This window comes from Castor canadensis, chromosome 4 (assembly GCF_047511655.1).
Source record: "Castor canadensis chromosome 4, mCasCan1.hap1v2, whole genome shotgun sequence".
Taxonomy (NCBI): Eukaryota; Metazoa; Chordata; class Mammalia; order Rodentia; family Castoridae; genus Castor; species Castor canadensis.
The window spans coordinates 158,574,918-158,600,437 of record NC_133389.1 but is presented as its reverse complement, the minus strand read 5'-3'; the positions used below and the strand labels follow the sequence as shown (position 1 = coordinate 158,600,437).

The window sequence follows — 25,520 nt, the reverse complement described above, 5'->3', positions numbered from 1 at the left end:
ATAAAAAATAAGAGTTATTACTATTTTAATTATAATTATAGTGATGATCATGAGGAAGGGAAGAGTTGTATGTACAGGGAGGCTGTGTGCTAAGCAGGGATAAGGAGAACTCAAGGTAGATGGGGAATGCTTGGGTGAAGGGTCTGGTTGAGCCTCAGAGAAGCACTCTCCAGTAAAACACTCTCCATTGTGATGATGGAAATGACGTATTATACATATACATACATATACACACATACGTACACACACACACAGTTCTATAAAAAGAAAAGTGTCTATGAGTACATACTGTGGCCAATATTATTAATGAAGTAAACTTTACTTTAAAAAATTTTTATTTCAATTTAAATAGCTGCATGTGACTAGTGGCTACCATGTTTATTGGGCAGCCCAGCTCAAGAGACCCAAAAGTAGAGTAGCTGAAGGGGAAGAGAATGGGAACAATAAAGAAGAGGGTTTTCCTTTGAGAGAAGAATGTGGTAAGCCTTGGCACCAAAAATATCCTCAGTGGACTCATTCCCACCAGTGCCTGTCTTGGGACACCTAATCTCAACCTTAACCCTAAACTCAAGGACCTCAATGACCCCAGGGTTATCACCTTCTTTATATATGTTACCCTTCCATTTCTACATCTGGCATTTGAATTGATACTCATAATTTCCAGCTCACAGTTTTTCTTTATAAGCTCTTCTAATTTTCTTAATAACAGGAAAATAACATTGCCTGATTTAAAAAAAAACAAAACCATTATGCTCCATAAAACTGGATTTTTAAAGCTTTAATCATTTTCTTTGTAATCTTGGGATCTAGACAGTTCTTTACCACTTGTAACATTTCTATAAAGGTGAGATCTGAACAATGAATTATTATTCTGTCAAATGATTTTTAGAATCAGTAAAATTAGGTTTTCTGGAATGTATTTAGCTTTATCTTCTTTTAACAAAGAAAAATTTAAAATAATTTCAGTACTAACTATGTTATTTTTACTAGTAATTAAATAGCTCTATACCACACTAATGCAGGACTCCAAAAAAGCAGGAATCTTTGGGATGCCAGGGAAATCCATTTAGAAGGTTACCAGTGCTTGGACAGGTTCTTTATTTTAGCAATTGAATCAATGCATTATTAAGTTATTCCAGATTTAGGACAATTTACTCATTTATCTACTTTGGCTGCATAAGTAGTAGAAAGTATAATCTTTGAAGTCAGAGCAAGCATAAAAGCTTCAGGTATATTTCCAGTAGAGTGAATTGGGTAGGTTGTTTGCCTTTTTCAAACTTTGGTTTTCTCATGTGGAATGAATACAAGGTCTGCCTTTCCTAATCCACAGATTGTTGTGAGCTTTGGTGTACCATACGTCAGAAAATGCTTTATATGACTTAAAATATGGCTCAGATGTTACTTTTTTTTCTTTAAAATCAAAATGCAACTTCTTAATTTGCTGCAATAGTCCAATAATTTCAAAATCCAAATATCTGCATCTTGGATGTTTTTGTGAGCATATCATTTGGGACAGAACTAAAAGTACATGCACACGTTAAGCATTATACTGCATTTATTATTTCTCTTTTATCTGTTGAACTATCCACTTTCTTGCAAAGAAAAAGCATAGCAGCCTAGCCAGAGTTGTATGAATTACTCAGGATCATGCGTGATTTTTAAATTTTTCTGATTGTTAGCTCTCATATTTGCTCAGGTACCAAAGCAATCTTGGAAAGTCAATCATTTTAGGGATTTCTGTCCTCACTATTTAGAGTATAGGCTGCCTACTTAGGTTTTTATTTTTAAGATTCTGAAATACCACAAATTCACTTGCCACTATGCTTAAAATTATGCTAACAGGAGGTCCTCAGGTACTATGTGGGAAGAACCATGAATGCCTACACGCTATGTGTAACCATGAAATCTAACCATGAACAAGAAAATATTTTTTAAAAAACTAAATACAACCATTGTTAACCTTAGAAATAAAACACAAGATATTTCCATGAGAAACATCACTTTTCTTAAGTTTGTACACAATTGTGAAGAAATATATTTTGGTTAAATATATTTAACTTGCTTTTGGTAATATGCTAAATGGAGTTGCTTTATTTTAACAATTACCAGATGTGGATCAATGTATATCCGGCTTCTTTAAATGGTCATAATCCAGAGTCATTAACACCAGGAGGGAATTTGAAGAAAGGTTAATTCAAACCATCTGAAGGAGACCCAAATGAAATTTATAGTAAAAAAAGACTGATTCAGATATTTCTTTTGTTTCTTCTTTCTCCTTTCTTCTTTTCTCCTTTTTCTTTTTCTTTCTTTCTTCTTTCTTTTTCATTTTTAGAGAGACAGAGAGAACTTGTCAGGAAGTGAGATGATCCTATGCTACTCTGAGGAGACTCTTAACTAAATTACTGCAGGAATGGAAAATGGGAATGAGCATGATATTCAAATTCTGAAATTTTTACCAATTTCTGCTTGACTATGCAAAGTGAACCAGCACTATCCACACAGAAAGACTAGACTTACACACGCACATGCATGACACTCGCTTCCTTTGCTTCAACTTCTTGTAGACATCAAGTGTATTTTCTGCAGAAAACATATGTGGAAAGCTGTTCACAATTTGGTGTCTCTTTTGAACAATGTTTCCTAAGTGTTCTTGGAGAGTCATATGAAATTAATCTGATATTTCACTGGCAATTTAAACTTCCATTCACTAAGGCCACTGTTCTTACCTACTTGACCATTTAAGCATGTGTCAAATCATAAAATGACAATGACAAGTCTAGAGACTTGGTCATGGCAAGGATAAATGCTATTAAGGTGAAGACACTTTTGATGTTTAACATATATTCAACTGATCTTCCTTGATGGGTGAATATACCATATTTGTTTGATTTCTCGTTTTCTTAGATATTTTATAGACCTAATAGATGGTGTAAAGGGACTCAAATAGGTCAATGCTCCCAAGTTTCTGAAACTAAAAGGCTCTATCGATAGAGTGAAGCTTAGTACTACAGGAAGAAATATACCATCACTCCTGACAGTGCCTTAGGATTCCTATAAACATTTAGCTCCCCTGAATACTCAGCTGTCTACAAGCGTGCATCTCACTATAGAGCTGTAAAGAATTCTTCAAAGGAATGCAGGTTGCTGTCACCAACGAAAAAATCTACCAAAGAGAAATGGATAAAAAGCATTCCTTAAATCAGAAACTGTCTTTAATAGTTCCCTGTGGCTCTAAGCAGAGTCACTCAAGCCTTGTATTAGGATATGGATGGAAGAGGATAGAATATGGAGCCCCAACAGCTTCGCACAAAGAATGTAATAGAGGACAAAGGCTAAGGGAATCAAAGAATTTACTAGGTTGGTACTGTGGTGAACATCCAGACAGGCAAGTGTTTAAAAGTCCAAAGAAATCATGATGCAGAAACAGAATTGGAATTAAGAAACTGGCACAGGGTTATATATACTCACATCTCCAAACCTGAGCCACAAGAATTCATTATATGGTATAATAAGCATGAAGCATGGGCAGAGGGAATGAAACACCAGTAGCTCATTAGGGCCGGTTTAATGGATCTTTCATAAAACAACTGACTGTAATTGAAAAAGCTCAGGAGTAAAGAGAGGCGGTTCTCTCTTAGCATCAAGAGATTAATTTAAGAGGATGTAATTTTCCTGCACAAAGAGAAGAATTCAATTGTACTTGCTCGTAACAACTGCTCCCATCATTTCTATTTTTGTTTTCTTGGCCTTGACATTTGCCTTCTAATGTCTTACAAAGCATGGTCCGACATCAACATCACCTAGGAGCTTGTCAAAATAAGGATCCTCCAACCTCTCTTCTTACCTACTGATTCTTAATCTGCATTTCAACAAGATCCCAGTTGTTTCATCTCTGCTTTAAAGTTTGGGAAGTAAACCCCTTAGCATCTTTCTCCTTTATAAACTATACTCTGCATAGCTGCCTGGATAGTAATGTGTTAATTTTTTAAATCACTGATTACTATTAGAAGGAAAGTCCTATGAATACAGGAAAAGGGCATGGATTTTGGTGTTCAATAAACATTCATTGAATGAATGAGCAAATTTGTCTCCAGTCTAGGATAAAGTCCAGATGATAAGTGAGACCCAAACCTCATGTCTTTTCCTTATAATGCAAAAAGTCTCACTCCCTTTTCTCTACATAAAGCACATAAATCTTGTTTGCCAAACCCAAATCCTTATCTGTGTCCTTCATTCCCTTTTCACTGGGATCTTGTTCTCTAAATACATTTCTCTTATGCTTACATATGCAGCACCTCTCTCTATGTGGCCCACTCTTCCTTGGGATTTCCTATTTAATGAGCAACAAAAGCCACTGACTGCATTCACTCCTTTTGCCTCCCATGTTTTTTCTCTCTTTCCTTTGAGTCCTGGACTTTTAAAGTGTATTTTCATATTATTTTTTACATTATTTTCCATACCCTTATTTACTTGTTCACTTCACAAGCTCTTGCTTCTATCCCCACAATTTCACTGTTTTAGATTCAAACTCAGATTCAAAACTAATCCTAAAATGTGAGCAACCCTGAGTCTCTGTTTCTTCATTTATAGAGTGGCTGTCAAGTGACAGTGATAGATGTGCCTTCCACAGACTGGCACATGGCAGGTGCCACCATAATCTCAGATTCTCCTTCGTGGAGAAAATTAGAGGCTCATTTTGAAACCACCAAATTTTATCTGGCCAGGAATCTGACAATATCGTGATTTTATTGTTAGGGAGCATCTACTGGAAATAATTTGACTATTGTGTAGGAGTAATGTACAAACTACTCTATTGCAGCATTATGATGACGGTGAAAATTGGAAACAGTAGGGAATAAAACTGCCCAAATGTTTGTGTGAGAGAACATTATGCAGGAGGGAAAATGTTGTGAAGATTGCTTAAGATACTGTAGAGTGGGAAAAAGGCAGAATTAAAATATGTCTTCTCCTGGTCCTGATTATATAAATTTAAATGCGAGAGGATGAAAAGAAGTAAATCTAAATATTTTAAAAATATTAACTACATTATACAATTCTGGATGACTGTTATTTCCTTCCTTATATTCTTATAAATTTTACAGGTTATAAAATATGAGTTTATCATTTTTATAACAGAAAACATTATTGAAACAACATTATAAAAAAGGATTTATTATGTTTATAACAAACATTATTGAGCCAACAATAGCAACATTTTCTTTATTCTTTAATTTTTCTGAAGAATTTGAGTATTAGCTTTGTTGTACATTATATTGCCTATGCTCTCGTTCACTTTTTTTTTTTAATTCTTCCTTCACATTTGTTACTTTCTGTCTTTCATTTTGCCATGCATAATGTGGATGCTGATAAACAGTTTTCCCTCTAGTCCTAATCTCATCATTTTTCTTGATAATGCCACCCATATCCTTCCCACATAATTTCCTCCCCAGCCCTGAGTCTGCATGTTCTGTAATCTACAAGCCCTCTCCTCCTTCAGGTCCATCCCTCACGTCCTGTACATATGCCCTGTACATATGTCCTCATTTTTTTTCACACTTTCACTTATTCATTTAGTATTTAGCGGCTGTTAACTATGTACTATACAGCAAGCAGTCTGTTAGAGACTCAAGAAACAATAAAATGAAAGACTACTTCCCTCAAAAAACTCTCAGCTACCTTTCTCTCAAACATTTCTCCAGTTATCAAATTCAAACTTTAGAGTTACCTTTGAATCCCTTTTCTGCATTTTATTCCTTTTCATGACCTTTTTTTTTTCTCATATTACAATCAACACCCTCTTTGGCTCTTTAGGCCTTTATATTTTTTTTCCTGGCTTTTTCTATGGCAGCATCCAGAATGACGCTTTTTACAACATGCTCTCTCTTCAACTCTCTATTTTACCCAAAGTTATAAAATAAAAAATTTTAAAACAGTTTGGTTAAAATTGTTCCTGTTCAAAAATACAGTCAACAACTTCCCACTGTACACCAAAAAGGAAAACAAAGCAAAAACCTCCTCAACTTGGTATTTAAAGTCTTGTGCTAATGTATTGCATTGAACTGAAGGGAAATTTTATTTTAGAATTCAAAAAGGGTGACCATTAGCCATTTCATATGGTACAACATAACAATACTCACATACCTTTCCACCCTTTTCTTCTAACAATCCCCGTCATCTGCCCTATACACTAGAATATAAATCAGAACTACCTGGTAAAGCAAGTTCATTTCCTTCAACTCCTTCCCTAATGTTGTTTTCCCTTCTTGGAGCTCTTCCATGCATTACTCACCCTCTCCCCTCCACCATCTTGAATACTTCTATTTATCCCCAATTTCCACCTCAAAAGACTCATCCTCCATAAAACACTTGGTGTGGAGTCCCTTCTCCATTATTAGTAATCCTCCCCTGCAGTGAAGGCCCTGAATGAATTAGTCATGTTTCTGGTATGGCACCAGTGAGCTTTGATGTCCAACTTGCTACACCCAACTAAGCTTGGGAAGTGTTCTGCTGTGTCTATTTCTTCACAAGTTGCAGGTCTTTATACATATTTGTGCAATTGCTAGTACCTTTGGTGACTCTTATGGCTTGCTTAGTTGTCCTTGAGTTTGATGTAGTATTTTCACACCGTTCATGACAATATTCCCTACTTATTTACTTATTTTGGACATGTGACCTTCTTCTACCATTATTTAATTTTAAAAGTCTTTATAAGATATGATAACAATTAAGGTTAGCTCTTAATTCTCTAGCTAATGTTCTCATATAGACTATGCAATTCAGTAACATGATTTCAAGGTAATGACATGGGAAATGATTTATGAATTTATGCTAAAATGTTCTAGTTTATATAAGACATTCTTCTTTGAGAAAAGTTCTCCAGGTTAAGCATAATCTATATAATGCAAAACTTAATAGTAAATACATATACATATAAAATATATGAGAGACGAATGTTATAACTATTTGAGGACATTCACTTCTATTACATATACATTAGAATCTACAAATACACTGTTTTAACCTTACTTAGTAACATAACTATCATGAACATAACTAAATCTGTTAGAAAAAGATGTAGTAGTTAGAGATTTATATGAGGGCTTTAGGGCAACACTTGGTTTGATTGCTCAATAGGAGTCTTAGTTAACTCATCTGTAAAATGGAGACCATGCCTACCTTTCAGGGATATAGGGAGAGATAAATGGGATAATATATGTTAAGAGCCTAGGATATTGTCAGGCAGATAGTTAACAACAAAAAGAGTTTTATTAATAAAAACAAATGATAACAAGGAAAAGAGCATTCTCTAAAACTATTGCGATTCTAGAAGTTTCCTTATAGATTCTCCAAATATATAAAATAAATACCCATCTATCTATCTGTCTATCTATCTATCTATCTATCTATCTATCTATCTATCCTTAAATGCTTTTTTTTTATCATTATGGACTGGTAAGTATGACATCATTCATGGTTGCTAGTATTACATTTAGACAGAGAGAGAGAGGGGAGAGAGAGAGAGAGAAAGAGAGAGAGAGAGAGAGGAGAGAGGAGAGAGAGAGAGGCCTCCTCCCCTCTGCTGCAGCAAAAGCTTGGCAGAAGAAATAAAGAGCAATAAACAATGCGAGCCTGGGAGTAGTATTTAGGAAGCGTCCATAAGCAAAGCTCATGCTGCAGTTTGGCATTTTTCCCCTAGTTGTTAAAAGTGAGAAAGGGGCCATTTCAAAAAATTCTTTCCATTTTCACCTAAATCCAGAGAAATCCTTTTCCATATAACCTGAAGAAATTTCTACATGGTTCTTCTGTCTTCCTACCCAATATCAATTATTTATTTAATAAATTACTAACTAGAGATATATAAAAATCATTTAGGGGAATTAAAGAACACAAACATATACCTAACATCTATTTCACAGTATGCCATCTCACCCAAAGTAAAACCAAAAAATAATGGGAGGAAATGCTAACAAATTCATTTATTCATTAAGTAATTAAGTAAATACTCACTGAACTACTGTGGCTCAGGCACTATTCCATGTGTTAAAGATATGAGTGGAAGAAAAATCTGTAAATATTAATGACAAACACCAATACAGACACCTGACTCTTGAAGTCCAACAGTCAAATTCTATTCTTGACTGACACCCTAACAGACAATTTTAATAAGTTGACTTTTGTTATGTACAATCTGTCAGTTCACTCCTAGATGAATTTCAGAATGGTCCTAGAAATGTAGTTACTAAGAATCTCTTGCTGGGGTCATATGCCCCTTCTCTAATACCCACACAAATCACAGCAGCATCTTAGTTCCTAGCGACAATATGTTGCAGTTTTTTTTTCACAGTTTAATAATACTTTCATCCTTTTCCAAGTCTTATGAATACCCCAAAGTATTGCTGAGTGATTCTGAAGATTAGAAAACAGATCATGAATATATGCTATATGGATTTAGTTGGATGAGAATATAGAAATAGATTTTTTTCACCAAACATGAAATATTTTCACTTATTGAGTAAAAGGTCTCAAGGGTTTTATAACACCCAGGAAAAAGAGTAAGTCTTATTTAGGATTTCATATATGATACCATTGAATATAATTTCATCTGTCTCTAAGACTGGAAAAGTGTTCAACATCTGAATGAATGTAGTTTCTTTTTTGAGAACACACTATTTTATTTTAACAAATTCATTCGGTTAGATACTCATATATGATGCTGTCTTTGCTCTGGCTGTAGGCAGTGTCATCAGTCCTTTCCCTCTCTTGCATAGTAACTACCCATGGAAGCAAGGCTCTTCAGAAACGCTTGTGGAATGAATATATTAAGGCTGTCTTTAATTGCAGAGAAAATTAACCAAGAACAACGCATGAGTATCCCTCAGCTGCAATCAGTACTCACATCACAGGTGTACACACGCATACTTATGGCATTTCAGGGTCAGTAGTTGGCCACTGAGCATTTTCAAAACATATTTAAAGAAAAAACAAAAAACTAAACCTACTGTATGAAGACTGACAGTCTTGAGAGAAAATGCTATAGGAAAGCCAAGTGAAGATTTACGAGGCATTATTGATCTTCTCAGCAAGGCAGAAAATGTCTTCCATTTTTTAAAAGGCAAACTAAAAATACGGGATTTATGGACATGAACATATGTAAAGTAAAAAACAATGTTAAAGAATTAAAGAAAAGGTAATACTCATAATTGCTTTCTGAAATCAATATAATTTGAAAATTAATATTTTTCATGTAAGGCATAAGGCCCAGGATCAATGGATTCAACTGCTCTCGTGGCAAGATGAAGGATTGCTTTCTTATGCTGTGGATTCTGAATACAGCATATGTAAAATCAATTATTTTAAGAAGCAACAACCTAAACCTTTCAATATATCCATTGCTGAAGATTGAAACATCAGTGAAGAAGTTACAAGGTTTTATTCGCAAAATCCAACAATACTGAGTCATTCCTGGGCTTTAGTCTCTAATGCTCATTTTATCTGGGAAGGGCAAGTCATTTTCATTTAGTCTTTTTTTTTCTTTTAAATTCACTTATCAGCAGGAAACCTTCAGATAAAAGCACTACTTAGTATATTTATCTTTAATTCAAATTAATAATTTTCATTAAGACAGAGAATTTCAGACTTTAGAGAAACTGTTACAATGATAAAATCCAAATGATAAAATTGAACCAGATATGTTGATATTTGTTAATAACTTGCAACATAGACAAAAGACAATCTTTTAGACATCTTCTAATCAAAGCGGCCTTGTTGCTAGTGTTATCTACCTAGGAAATCGTGCATAGACAATGCTCAAAGTAGGCTTAAGGATAAAAGACCAACCAGAAAGAGACTAACTGGAATAAAAACATTCCTATTCTTCCCTGATTTTCCCTCATTTAAACATCCAAGCAAAACATATAGTACCTTTTAATTTTCTGAGTGAGTAGTTCCCAATCAATGCTTCCTTGATTACAGACAAGCTGAAGAATCTACCAAAACAAAAGAAAAAACACACACGTAGATAGATTTGTTAACTAAATATCAAAAATTTTAACTCACCATCAAGTAAATTCATTCTTTATATCCAGATAATAAATCTATGCCTTGTGATCTGTGGTACAAAAAAAAAATGCAGCACTTGAATTTTTTCAAGCTAAAAAATGAATTTTAAAAGCATTCAAAGATCATATAAAGCAGATCCTTTGAAAATCGGATTAGAAATAAAAGAAAAGAAAAGGTAAAAACCCCAAACCATTACCAGCACAAATGCAGCAATATCTCCCAAGCCCAGTCCTTAAGAACTGCTGCAGAATCCTTCTCCAGGAGCTCTCTCTCTCTCTCTGGCTGGCTCTCTGGCTCCAGCTCCAGACAGACGCAGCCTGCAAGCCACCAGCTTCGTGTCAGTGTGTGTTGGGGAAAGGGAAGCTGCAAATTAGAAAAAGTCCCCGCAGTGGCGAAAAGGAAAATAAGGCGAGTGGGAGAGGGAGAGAGAGCTCACTAGTCTCAGAATTTTCGAGAATGATGACAAGCCACTCAGCTCCGCCATCATTCACTGACAATAGGATGCAGCCCTGGCTTACGATTTAGCAGTTCACCATCGGGCTTCTGGTACCAAATGCCTGATAGGCATTTTAATTGCCTCCATCCAAGTGTGTCCCCAGGAGTCGAGTTATAAGCCTATGAATGTCACCATCTGGTCTCCTTTGTGTTAACGCCACACACACACACACACACACACACACACACACACACAGCTTAAATAGACAGTTTTCGGCCATATAGGATTACAAACAAGTGAAGTTAACCAAACTGGACTTGACTAAATGATAGTTTATGAGAGTTTTTATATCTGCATGAAGGACATTAGAGGTTCATTGATGTTTTGTAATTGGCAGATAAATACAATATTTTTTAAACTATTGCATATTGCTTATTTAATGTTCCAAAATAAATGTGTTCATTAAAGAAACACATTTTTTCCTACAGAAAATCCTTGTAACTATGATAATTACACAGTTGACAGTGTTTTTCTTACAAGGGAGTATACAAAGAATTAAAAGATGAGGAAATCAAGGGTTATGGGACTTCCATAAGCAATCTATTTCATTCCAGTTCCATAAAAAAGGAGGTGGCAACCAGTTTGCACACTGAGGCTCTGCAGTCCCTGAGGGCCAGTATAGCAGACTGAATCTTCAGCATAATCAGTATCGCCTTCATGTTAGCAACTGAAATTAACAGTTGAATATCCCTGTTTTACAGTGCCCCTTATGTAGGGAGGTTAAGTGTACAATAATTCCCTCCATTTTATCCTGGAGACAAGGGAAGGAGAAAATGTTAATAAATTTATTAATTCTATGGCATTGTTAGCACCCTGCAACCAGTGAATGGAGTAAAATTCGGTGTGTACCAAAAGGGCCAGCTGCAAGGAAGGTTGCTGGGAGGAAGCATCACCATGGTTACCGGAAGCAGAAAGGAGAAAAAAATACGGTGATGGTAGAGAAGAAGGAACAAGACTACAGTAGAGGAAATCTACAGACAAAACAATATGCTCGTTATTTTCCTCCTTGGAAGAGCCATCTTTATCGGTTTTATATTGTGTTTTGAATTCATTAAGATGCATCTATATTTTTGTTCTGTCTCTTCCCCACTTTTTGATCATTGGTTAATTTTGCATTCATAAATATTCAAATTTTGGTCCTTTTGTTTGAAACTGGTCCTGTTCCTCCTTGCTGCTGACCACGCACTGGGCTCTTGGAGACCACTCAACCTCACTACACCCTTTGTAGGTGAAAACACTAACCCCTAGTGAGTCTGACTAAGCTCCTGAAACAGAGGCACCAGTCTGGCTGTCCAACCAGTCCATTGCTTGTCCTCTCTCACCAAGGAGATTTCTTTCTCTTTTCATATGCTGCAGGCAAAACAGATTCTAGTATTATACTTCATCTTTGATTTTTGTAAACTTTTTTATTTGCCAAAGCAGCAGTCTTCCTTTTCAAAACACACTGCAATCATTCTGATAACCACCTTTGCTTGATATCTGTACCAGACTGTATTTGAGGTCTAAAAAGTGTGGGGTAATTATGTCAACAGCTTTTTTTTTTTTTCATTTCCAGCCTGGCAATCAGATGAATCAAGCCTGATTGCCCTTTTGGGGACCTATCTTGTTAATCATGGTATCCCAGGCACTCCATCAACACTGGCATCATTCTTTCTGCAAGCAAGAAATTGGACAATCAAATTAAGCCAGTCTCCCCAGTTTCCTCCTGTATACAGACAATGTGAACCTTTCCTGGAGTTACCCAAACCAAGGAAGCTAGAAAATTGAGAGCCAGGGGACAAGAAAAAAAAAAAGGAAAGAAAAAAAGAAAAAGAAAAGAACATCACCCAAAAACCACCACTGGGGGGCACAATATTTATTAAAATATTTCTGAATTACTCAGTAAAAATTGTGGCTAAGATTTTGACCTTGATGTTTTACTGTTTTTTTCTTTTCCAAAGATTTCCTTTCAGGGATGGTGGGGTATCTCAGTGGTAGAACATGTGCTTAACATGAACAAGGCCCTGCATTCGATCCCCAGTACCTCCCCCCAAAAAGATTTTTCTTCCAATATTCAGTTCTTATGACTCATTGATTTTAGGTTAACTCATCTATAGAAAGGGCCGTACAGCTTTTTTAAGTGTCTACAATACATTGGCTGCCACTGTCACCATCCTTTTTCCCCCATACCTCAGCTATAAATAGGAAAAATCATGTAAGTATATATGGTTGCCATAGATAATAAGAGATTTTAGATCTTAGTGAATCCTGAATGCTGGTTGGATTCCTTCCCCCAAAAAAGTATCCTTTTAAATATGATATATGCTAAATGTCTGGGTTTTTTCAGTGATTTTGAGCAATAAGGTGATTTTTCACAATGGATGTTTTATTTTAATATATTGTCATCAATTCATTTCTGAACACAAAATATGATACACGAGACTGACATTTCTTTAAATATGAATCAAACTCTATAAAGATCTTACAAAGCACCAAAAAAAAAAAAAAATCCTGGTCAGCCTAAAAAATAGCACAGCTTCCAAAAACATATAATACTCTCTGGGACACTTCGTTAAGTAAATGAGAATGAGTTGGTATATTCTTTTCTGTTTTCTTTTTTCCATTGTCACACTATATGTAAAATACAATTACTACCCTTAAGTATGTCATGTTCTAAGAATAAAAGATGAGAAGTAATTTAGAGACTTCCAACAATTTTTAGATTTTTCTTATTTATACCTATGAGCCTAAACTGTTGGACTTTCCTTACCCTTCCTCTTTTGGATGTTGGCTTAGCACCATCTTTAGTTCATTTGCACAATACAGACATTTCAAATACTCACAGGTTCCAGGGGTGGGAAACAAAGGGGAACCACATCACTGAACTTCAGTAAAGGAAGATAGAAGTAAACTGAAGCCTTCCTTCGCTTTATACCTGTTTTCCTCAGTTGGGTAAGACACCATGGCTCCACCCCTCTGTGTACCTGCTTCCTGCCAGAGGTGTCTGTAAGAAGCTGATTTAGCTATATTCCCACATTCCATTTGTTCACGTCTATGGCTCTCCTGAAAGACCTTTCATTGTATTCCCTGAATATACTGGTCTGTGCATTTGTGTGTCACTCTCTAAACTCTTTAGGAATGAAAATGGAAGCATATCTTTCTTCCCTCCTAGGAGCCTTTACTCATCTCATCTTCCCAACCATGCTTTTCTTGATGACAGTAATGAAACTGCAATCATGCCTTTCCCATGACCTGTCCCGTTTTTCTACAGATGTCATTTTTCCCTTAAACAAAGCTGGTCTTCTGTGGTCAAATATACAGAAAGAAGAAGATAGATGGAGGAGAGAGAAATAAGAAAGAAGGAGAAAGAGAGAGGGAGGGAGGAAGAGAGGGAGGAAGAGGGGAGGGAGGGAGGGAGGAAAAGGAAGCAATAAAAGTCTCAATCGAGACAGTCTGAATTACATGAAATGCTGGATTCTACTCTTTTCACCTACAAAATGACAATTTTATATGGCTCAACCTTACGCCTAAAGAAGCTGTGAAAGGATGCAAAACTGAGTGGCGCAGTTGTTCCTGGTTTACTGCAGCATTCTTCACAGTAGCTATGGAAACAACCAAAGTGTCCACTGCCAGATGATTGTATAAAAAAGAGTGTGCGCACACACATAGAGGAATACCATTCAACCCTAAAAACACACAAGATCTTGGCATTTGCCGCAACACAAAAGAACCTGGAGCTTAAGTGAAATAAATTAGACACAGAAAGAAAAACATTGCATGACCTCACTTACATGTGGGTTCTAAAAATAAGAATCAAACATTCAGACACAGAGATGAAAGGGTGGAGGTGAGGTGAAGAGGAAATGGAGAGGCTAGAAATCAGGATGCAAAGTAGCAGATGTGGGATTTACAAGTCTAGAGGTCTAATGTGCAACATGAGGATGGGACAGGCAATAAAGTTGTACTGTAAAAAAATTTAAAAATCATATTGTGTGCCATGAATGTATATATTTATGATTTGTCAAGCAAAAATAATATTAATAAGAAATTTAAATAATGTGATATAACCATGTAATAAAATATTAATTGGAAATAAAAATAATGAAGTTCTGACACATTCTACAACATGAATGAACCTCAAAAACGTAAAAAGAAATGAAAGAAGCCAGTTACAAATGATCACTTATTATATCATTCTATTATGAAAATGCCTAGAATGGTCAAATTCATAGAAACAGAAGGGATATTACCATAGACCAAAGCCTGTGGCAGGAGGTGATGAAGAGTGCTAGTGCCTGTTGGGTTTCTTTGAGAGTGATGGTAATTTTCTGAATTTAGGAATAGTAATGGTTGCTCAGCTCTGAATTCAGTTCTAAAACTCACTGAATTGTACACCTTAAAGGGTGAATTTTGTGCCATGGGAATATCTCAAAATACTTTTTAAAAAATAAAATAATAAAGCAATAAAAATAACAAAAGCAATTAAAAACACAAGTTTGGAATTCCATGGCCACTGATTAAAATTAAGCAAGTATCAAACTCAATCTGTAGTATTTTTCAGATTATTGCAAATTATTTGAAGCATATCTCCAAAAGCTGTTGACTTTTTTTTTTAAGACCATGAAGTGCTGCAAATCTTCAAGAAATGTTTTTTTCAATAGTAGGACTTTAGATGTCAATTTAAAATTTTCTGCATGGAAAAATGGATTAATATGATGTTACTAATGAAAGATAGACGTTCTAGAGGTCACCAAATTTATGTGATGAAGACAACTGGTCAGGAGTTCAAAGATAATCACTAACCACAGAAGGATAAATTCATACAAATCAAACCACAGAAACTTCAACTTCATCCCATCAACAAAGCTTACCAATTATGAAAAAGTAAAAATACTGTGTTGAGAAACTCATGTAAAGGATTTTGATAGCAGATAATGGACAAATTTATTACTGAGGAACAAAAAATTATTCCCCCTCAAATCAGAATCATAAATTACTTACATCTTGTCCCAAATTCTTTTTACTATGATTGGAAATCATAATGAAAAGCTTATTTTGAATTCAACTTGTTGTTTACTTTTACTAAATACGGTATGTCACAGCAGGGCTATTTACTTATTAAAGTTTGAAAATAGTTTGGTATTGTCTAGGTCCCAAGTTATAGAATTATTTGCCATGCTTTACACTTATCTCCACAATGTGAAGTATGTATAACACAGTAGGAAACATTTTAAACCAAAATATTCAGTGTCTCCACTGAACCAGACGAAGAGTAAATCAGAAATAACCTTTTTACAAAGAAGCAAAAGACAAGCTGATGTATGGGTTGCTCTTGGTAATGCTACACCTTCACTGTGGTTTTGATTAGACTTGGTCAGAGGTGGGAAGCAACAAGGTGAAGAGTAAGACAAGATAACTGCACCATTTTCCAAGTGCTCATGAATCAGGCTTTAATCCTTCTGCATCATCATGATCAAAATTTGGCTTTCCAATTTCATTTTAAACTTTAGTGTGGTGGTTTTCTCTAAAAATCAATTATATTCTTGTCCAAATGAAAGTACTAAATACATTTCAAATTATTTTTGGATTATGTGGCATTTCAAACCTCAGAAGTATTCACACTTCACTGGGAAAATTTGCACAGCTAATTTTAAAAATAATGTACTCTTATTTTTCTTTATTTCAACATGGTTTTTATTTCACTTTTCAAGGTGAAGCTATTAAAATGATGTAAATGGAGAAGGGGAGGGAGGGAGACAGGAAGGGAGAGAGAGAAGGACGGGGGAGAGAAGTTTTTCTTATTGTTGTTCTGTGCAGTTTAAAAGCTTTATTTTTTGTATGCCCTTACCATTTAGGTAGATGAAACAGCTGTAATAAAGTTCGATTCTGTTCACATACTTTCATAAAGAAGCGAACTTCTTTTAAGCTCTAACGACAACATCACATGAGCTCTTATAATGAAAAATAATTGTTACTTCAATTCATCTAGTCATAATCTCATTTTATTTTAAGAACTATGCTGGAAGTAAAATGCTCCTCAGAGGCTGAAAAGAAAGCTATATTAGAGCAACTGGAACTCTCACAGTTGCTGGTGGGAGGGTAAGGTAGCACAGCTTCTCTGGAGGATTGTCTGGCAATATCTAGTAAAGCTAAATGTGTGTCTACCCTGTGACCCAACAACCTCACTTCTAGGTAGATACCCTAGAGAAATGAAGACATATGTCCACCTAAACACATTTGCAAGTATGTTCTCTCTAGCTTTATTTACAATACGATAGAATGAAAACCACCCGGGTCTACATCCATAGTAGAATGCATTACGGCATACAGTAGATTACTACACACACAAAACAGAAAAGAAAAAGATTACTTTTACTTGAAGTTAGATATATGAATCTTACAGACATAATTATGATGAAAGACGCCAGACATACAGAGGACAAGCTATGTTATTCATTTATATGAAATACAAGGACAAAAATAATACAGATCAGAATAATGTTTATTTCTGTGGGGAGCAGGATGAGGGGTGGCACTGGCTGAGAAAAAGTACAGCATTTTGTAGGTCTGAGTGGTAGTGACATGGGGGGATGGGGGAAGAATTAAGATGTGTACCCTATTATTATTATTATATTTCAGTAATAATAATAATAATATGGTGCCATTGGTTTAGAAACTCTATAACAAGTTTTGTAATCTATAGTGACTATTGTGTAAGAGTGTCCTGGTATGAGCAGATATTTTGTAAACTAGCCATGGCTGCATAAATGAAGGCCATATGATGCTTATGTAGACTGTAAATAAACAAGTTGTAAGGGAACATTTTCTCTAGTAGGAAGAGGACATTTTACATTGGCTTGTAATAAATAAATGACAATTGTGAAGTAAAAATACCAAGAAGTAAAGTGTATATTTTAGGAACCTACCAACGAGTGAAAATGTTGGCCTTGTAGCAACCATTACTGAACTACACAATTATGACACAACAATGGATGTATAAGATGCTTTCTCTACTGTTTCTTTCACAAAAATTCCTTGTCTTTGATGCTCAACATACTGATAGTTTATTTCAGGCACTGTCTTTTTCCTCTGCTGACCCAAAGCTTACAATTTCTTTTCTGTCCACTTAAAGTTCTGTCTCTTTCATAATGGTTTCCAAAATTTCACAGTGCATAATGCCACAGAATTCTTTCCTTTCTCAGAATCATCATGATGCAAAGCAAAACAAAACAGCAAACAACAACAACCAAAAAAACTTGGGGTAGTTTTCAATTTATATTCAGTTGTTTATCCTAATATTGACCATTTAAAAAAAACATAAGGCATGATTCTGATACAAATGGTTAAATACTTAAAATGTACCAACACTTTTGAGTACTTTATTTTATTCAGCAATTTTGAGAATTACATTACCTGTGACAGTTGAGGAAACAGGCCCACTTAGGTTCAATAAGACTCCAAAGGCTACATGGCTGGTTTAAGTGCTGGGGCAGACACTCAATCTCTGAACTCCTAAACTAATTAGTTTGTAATTCAGCTGAACACTTATAAGGTATCAGAGGAGGAAGAGATAACTGTAAAACTAAGAATTTTCCATTTCCATTTAGAAGGCACCAAGAGAAAAATTAAACATAGAATTAAGAATTTTCCATTTTAGGACAGACTACATGTTATATAAGTAGGCTGTGCATAAAAGAGATAAGACTAGAAATGGATATTTTTATTTTCAGAATAATTTCACATTCCATGACTTTATATTTAAACAATTGTGTGTGTGTGAACACAAGCATCCTTATAGTTGGGGAAGACATTCTTTAATTGCGACAGTGTCTCACTATGTAGCCCAGCCTGCCTCAAATACACAATCCTGCCTAAGTCTCCTGAGCACTGGGATTACAGGTGTGCACCACACATTCAACTTTATGATATATTCTTGACAGAGAATACAGAGTCACACGAGTTATATATATGTATGCTCTTGTATTATTGAAGAGCTTTATGGTTTGACAATTTTGGTTTTTATGTTTAGTTTTAATGTTGAAATTAATCCATACCTTGAAGTAAAGATGAGTAATAAAGTACATGTCTGAAAACAATCACTGCCCCCATTCTATTGTGTCAAGCTATAAATGACCAAATACCATGATGAATCTTGCAAATTGCATCAGAAAATACTGTATCAGTATTGCCTTATGTAATGTCTTATGTAGGTTAAATATTGTTGTAATTAAATTCTGGGTATGGACAGTTTTCTTCCAAATCATTCCCTCCATCAAATCGTTCTCAACTATACCTTCTATACCTCTTGGACTCGGTAGAGTGGCTCAAGTGGTAAAAGTACCTGCCTAGCAAGCACAGGGGCCTGAGTTCAAACCCCAGTGCCACAAAAAAAACAAAAGAAGTAGTTTCAAATATACTTTCTCAAAGAAGCTTTGTATCTGACCATCCTATCTAATATTGTAACTTATAATTTCCACTCCTAATCTTCTTTACCCTATTTTGCATAATACTTATGAATTTTCTACACATTATGTAATTTACTTACTCATCATGCTTATTTTTTATTGTCTGCTTGTCCCTAGTCATTTGTATATTTTATGAAGGCAGAACTCTTTACCTGTTTTGTTCACAAATATATCCCAGGTACATAGAACTTGGGTCTGGTACATAACTGATGAACAGAAAATATTCAATAAATATTAATTCATGCATTGCATAATTTCAATAAGTGATTAAAATTAAAACACTAAAACTTATATAAAATCATGAATTTCCTCCACAAAATGTCAACTCTGACTTCAAACAGTTTCAAAAATCATGAGCCAAAACACATGATGTATTTCTTCAGTTTGAGTCCTTTTTTTTTTTTTTCCCAGTACTGTGGTTTGAACTCAGGGTCTATACCTTGAGCCACTCCACCAGTTCTTTTTAGTGAAGGGTTGTTTTTTGAGATAGGGTTTCACGAACTATTTGCCCAGGCTAGTTTTGAACCACGATCCTCCTGATCTCTGCCTCCTGAGTAGCTAGGATTACAGGTGTGAGTCAGCAACGTCTGGCCTAGTTTGAGTCTTAGATGACTTTAAATATACAATTATTAAGCTTTTCTAGTTTAACACATTTATAGACATTTTGAGCACATTTCTCACTTTAGGTTTTTTTAAAACATTTATTAATTTTTACAAAAATTTTTCTACAGGTTTTTATGTTTCTGGATCTTTTATATAACTTGAAAATTTATCTGCATCATTCAAATAGCCTAAAAATTAACATAGGCTGGTTACTTTCACAACTAGTGATGCAACCAGCCTGTAGACAAAGCACATTTGCAAGAGAAACAAAACATGAAGAAAAATTAAGGAAATTAGAATGGAAAATTTTTTGCTAAATAAAAGTTTCATTTAGTAGTCAGTCAAGCACAATCTTCTTCATGAATCATGAATTTCTTGGCTGATCTTCCTGGACACAGGAAATGAACCTACATTTTATCAATGGCTCCACAAGCGGTACCATTACAATTTAATGGAAGACTGGCTGATGGCACAAACTCAAATGCTACAAAATCCAATGCTACATTGCATGACATCAGTTTTAAGTTCCTAATTTCTTTTTGAACACTGCTAAAGGAATTATTTTGTTTACTTCATTCTATACTTTGAAGATGATTTCAGCCATCAGCAACACAAAGTGAAAAAGGAGCTGCACTTCAGAAGCCATTCCATCTGAAAGAAGCCGTCTTTGACCCCCACATTACCACACTATTCTGAAAAGGTTTCAATTCTCTGAAATCCTACAGTGTCTTCTTAAATGTTAATATTTAAGTTCAACTCATAAAATGTCTGGGCTGTAGGTATGGCTCTGTGGTAATGTACTTGTCTATAACAGGTAAGACTCTGAGTTCAATCCTCAGACCTCCTCTCCAAAAAACAAAACCCTACACAAATCATAAAATATCTGTTGTGAAGGTTTAATAAGTCCCACATCATATGTAGCATGATTTCTGAAAATGTACATATTAATTTATTTAATTAGTATTTGAAATCAGCATTCCAAGTTTTATAAAACACACTTAAATCTCTCAGCTGTTTAGGGGACAGGGTACTAGAATAGTAGTCACTAAAAATTACAGGTGTAATTTCTTAGTCCCTGTCTTTCCTCTTCTTTCACTCCTTGTCCCAGAATTACAATAGCAGTAAAAATAGACTTAATTGGCTACCAAGGTGTTTATTTTTAGGTATTTTAAATAAAACAGTTGCAACTATGACACACTTAGAATACATTCAATGGTACACCTAAATGAGCACTAAAGTCCCAAATTGTCATATTTAATGAAACCAATGTGTACAGATGATGGAAACCAAATCCCTTATGCAAGAAGAGGCATTTCAATGGCATTTGTAGGTACTCTTGCTTTTTCTATTAAAATTTCATGTTTCATTCTATCATCAGATTTATAAGCTACAAAGTATTTTAAGTAAAAGACATTCTGCAGGGTGAATTTGATCAAAGTACATTATGTGCATGTATGGAAATATCACCTAGTTGGATAATTACTTCTACTAATAAAAATTTATTGAAAAGACATCCTGGCTTTTAAATTAAAAGGAAACATTATACATGATCACTGTCTTTATTTGAGTATTCCTTCTCAACAGTATCATTGTTAGCTACAAAGTTAATATTTAAGCTTACATTGTATTTATATTATCATTTCCAATACTTTTGTGGCATTTTCCATTTTGCTTCTATCTGCAAACATGCAATTGAAGAAGTAATTATTTAAAATTTAATATTTAAAAAAACAAACTTTCTTTCTAGGCCACTTTGACTTATATTTTCACGTGGACTGCCAAAATATGCTCTTTGCAAAAATAGCCATTTTAGAATCTGAGGTAATGGATTTCTCTGGGAGGGAAATTTGCACATCCTCAGGACCATTAACTTTTTTCTTAAGTTGCCACACTCATGTTTTATTTATTTTTTCTCACCTTTCCATTCTCTTAGTTTTACTTACCCTTTTCTAGCTCTTTCTTTTTACCCCAAGGTCATGAAGAACATGGGCAGAAAAATGGAGAAATAGGAAACAATCACCTAGACAAACTTTCATATACATAAGTCTCTGGTTTCATGTCAATTGGGGAAAATTCCGTGTGTTTTACATCATTTTCCCTTCCTATAATATCTGATAAAGATTCTTTTTAGATTATGTTAATTTGTTTTGTGAATGTTAACCTAGAAAAATGGAATGGGAAGTAAAATACATTATTGCTATGGGCATTATACATACTACTTTAGCACTGTGTTTATTTTATTTAGCCTCGAAGAACTAAAGAAATAAGAAAAAGGGATAAAATGTCTACCTTATAGGTACTTTCTACGGAAACGCCTATGAGTAAATCACATGACCTATTAGAAAAAAACTGGAGATGACTGGATGACCAGATTTTCTAGAGGGCAAGGGCTGCAATAATCTTCCTGCTTCTTGCTTTAACTTGGGGTTCATCAGTAAAGTGTATGATAGGTTGATTGGCCCATGAGAAGAGGATGTTCATAAAGAATGCACAAAAGGAAACCTTGAGAAATTGGCACTTGTGACACTCAGTTTAAAGGTGAGTGGAACAAAAGAGAAATAACAGAAAACTAACAGGAGGTGTGAATGATGATGAAATGGCAAAGAAATGCTAAGTACACTGGGGATCACTTGAAAAAAGGAAGTAAAATCGGTGGTATATGTTAGGAAAGTTACGATGCTCAGATCAGAAGGAAAAGTGAGACTAAAGAAGATTGATAGAAAAGAGTTGGAGAACCAAGAGTTTGGAAGCAAATAGATTCATCTGTACACCACTGAGCCAGTCTGACAGGTGAAGCAGGCTGAAGCACTTGAAAGATCTTATTCAGTGGCTGACATTACTGAATGCCCAGCTGGATCTGCTTGAGAGTAGTTTTAAACAGGGACATTGTTCTAAAGAAATCTTGAGTTTCACATGCCCTCCAATGCAGCCTTATAAACCTTGCACAGAATCGATATTCACCAATCACCTGCATTCAGCATTATTCTAGAAATGGTTAGATACGGCAAGTCCTTGACAGGGAATATTTTAATGTGGATGGTTGACCCTCTGCTCAGAACTCATGTGTATTGATGATGTGCAGATGAGTTTGGTTCAGACACATCAACAGCATAAATTAAGTGCGTCCTATCACAAGGATTATCTCGGAAGCAGAGAAGGTCGCCCTCAATATGCCTATGGACTGGAGATGCCCAGTCAGCAGGTGCTGAGGGAGGAAGAGTGCAAAACAGAGAAAAAGTATTTTATCACTACTGAGTGGCCAGTTGCATCATTTTTAGTTAAAATGCTTAGTTGTATATATAAGTCCTCTTAGAATAATTTTCTCCTTAGATGTCTGTGTATCAGACAAGAGATTCAAAGATGGCAGTTTGATCCAGAGGCCCTGATACTACAACTTTACATAGGCATCTGACATGGGAAAACAACCTGTAATTGTGACCTTGGAATCAAATGCATATTTCATTGATGCCCTCTAGCAAAAGACACATGCTTTGTACTAGTGAATTTGTGACTGCCCATTACACCTTCTTAGTAACTCAGGTTAGTTAACAAAAAGCTAATGGCCCCAGAGAGCAAGACCACAAATGTGAGAAAAAGAGAAGCAACTTTGGGTTTGAAAATATGAATGATATTTTAAAGAACTTACAAATCATGGCTGGAAAGAGCTGACTAAAGGAAATCCAGATATACTTCACTCCATAATGCAATTTAAAGACATTTTCCATTGGGTTGCAATTCTTTCCTATACATGCTATCCAGGCAGCTTAAAACACCATCATTAAGGTGGAGGTTTTTAAAGTTCAGATTTTAAAAGAATTAAATTGGTAAGCATCTTCATGAGGCCTGATCACAAGCAAATCAGTCAAGTGGGGAATCTACATAAAGTGATTAAACACAGTCTTTATGATGGTGGGAGCTGAAAACAACTGAGGTGCCCACAGCAAAGGGCATGGTCAAGTCAAACAGAATAGGAGGAGTGCTGGAATCCTATGCAACCATCAGAAGCTTTGTACTACCAGGACACACAACCATACTGAGTAACAGAGTATACAGAAAGGCAGCACTACTGAGGAGGGTTATCATGGTCCCATGATCATGTGTGTCCCCCCCAAAATGGGAACTATGAGGAGATCAATTCTTTGCACCTGTATTTCAAAACAACAGGCTATGAAGTATATGAAATTGTTGACTATGGCTGTGGCTCACATCATTTTTCCGTTGACTCCACAGAACTATAAACACAGAGTCTGAGTTTCACCTCTGAGGGATTCAATCCAAGAGTCTAGAGACAGCCCATGAGTCTGCTATATATTTTTCAATAAGCACAGGTAATTCTGGTGCCACTGGTTCATGGAATACAAGTAATAAACAAAATAGCTGGGTAAATTGCTTCCTCACCAAATGCAAAGGTATTTTTCTCTCATGCCAATGAAACCAATAGGGTGGGAGCAGAGTTCAAACTACATATGAATATGAATTTGCACAAAGAACCAAGTATAGTGAGTTACATCAATGTCTTCCACACTTAAAGATTATGCTAAAATTAGAAATTCATTTTAAAAGATATGACATGTTATATTTCCCCTATTTCTGTTCATATTTCCTTTCTTATTATCTTTGTTATTAGCTATAATCAGTAACAGCAGATAAAAATCCAGAAAACATTCTCTAATCAAGGATATTTTAAGATTCCTGACCTTTATTTCACATTGACTACTGAGACAAATCAAAATACAAAGAATTCTAAAATTGTATTATGACATATCCTAGAAAAGGATCAGTTTATCGGTCGTATGATTATTATTATGCTCTTGCCTCACCAAACCTGTCATGTTTCTATCACAGAATGCAAGTTTTTACTTGATGCTTGTGAACAGGTAGTCACAGAAAAAATTTATTCCCGCAACTGCAAAGCAACTATAAGGTGAATGTGATACCTGTCTATGTCAGGTGAAAGTATAACATTAATGGGCTTTCACAAAGTTCCATCTCAGTGGAAGAACAAAACCGCTATCAGGTATTTGGGGGCAGCACAGCTAACATGCGCAAGGGAAAATGCCCATGTGATTATTAATACTAGCTGGTCTGCATAGCTTGGGATTGACTGCAGAGATGGGGAATTCCAGGAATACTATTGATTCTCAGAGACGCCAAGGGATGTCACTATGAGCTAGAGAATTACTCTTGGATGAGGATGGGGAGGTGGTGGTAAAAGGGATGTCCTTAATCTTAAAATGGATTCCAATTTAAGAATTCTAAAGGAGGGTTGTTTCTGTAGGTCTCTGTAAATAAGAGTGAGATGCTTTTAATCAGGACTAAGTATTTTTGTGCATTTATTTGTATTAATTCACTTAATCCTTGCAGGAATTTTGTGAAGGGCTTACTATTATTTCCCCCATATTATAGATGAGAACACCAGGACACAGGGAGATTAAATCACTGAACTCAACTCACATGCTTTTAAACTATAGGTGTGTTTTTAAAACTGCATGCCACTATGTACATTAGTATATTCTGAATGTAATCTAAACTGTCTCTCTAGCATGGAGATGGTTGGAGACGTTGCAGATGCTAATGTCTGACTTCTTAGTCCTCCAGCTAAAAGTTCTGATGACAGGTCCACATCAGTAATAAGTATGATATGAATAATTTGGCACCCAGGGACCAATGAAATATCCAAAAACAATTTGTCAGTCAATTTTCTGAGATATATGAATAATTAACACTAGTGATTAAATTTTTTCTTAAAATGAAATCTGTCCTGAACTTTTAAAAACTACCTAATTTTATGGTTAGTGAATGAGTCAAGGAATAAAAACTTCTGTGTTTTGGTACTTTATCTAGTCTGAAATCACTGTTGGCCTTTTTTTAAAAATTGGATTCAGATACTTACATGCACAGGTACCTTTGTGGTGCAT

At 35.2% G+C, this 25,520-nt stretch overlaps 1 protein-coding gene across 15 annotated transcripts in view; it reads right to left on the bottom strand.

Moving 5' to 3' along the window:
* The window catches only part of Map2 (microtubule associated protein 2), a 260,585-nt gene that overhangs the window by 123,479 nt on the left and 111,586 nt on the right, over positions 1-25,520 (bottom strand). For 8 of the 15 annotated variants that reach the window (XM_074071601.1, XM_074071608.1, XM_074071609.1 and 5 more), the window contains exons 1-2: positions 10,256-10,552; positions 9,922-9,986 (exon numbers count right to left, since the gene is read on the bottom strand). The exons of 1 other annotated variant lie outside the window; for it this stretch is intronic. The gene's annotated coding sequence lies outside the window, so the exon portion shown is untranslated. Of the gene's footprint in view, positions 1-9,921; positions 9,987-10,056; positions 10,109-10,255; positions 10,554-10,577; positions 10,646-25,520 lie in introns of those variants that run through there. 6 more of the 15 variants (XM_074071602.1, XM_074071604.1, XM_074071603.1 and 3 more) reach the window with 5 other exon arrangements.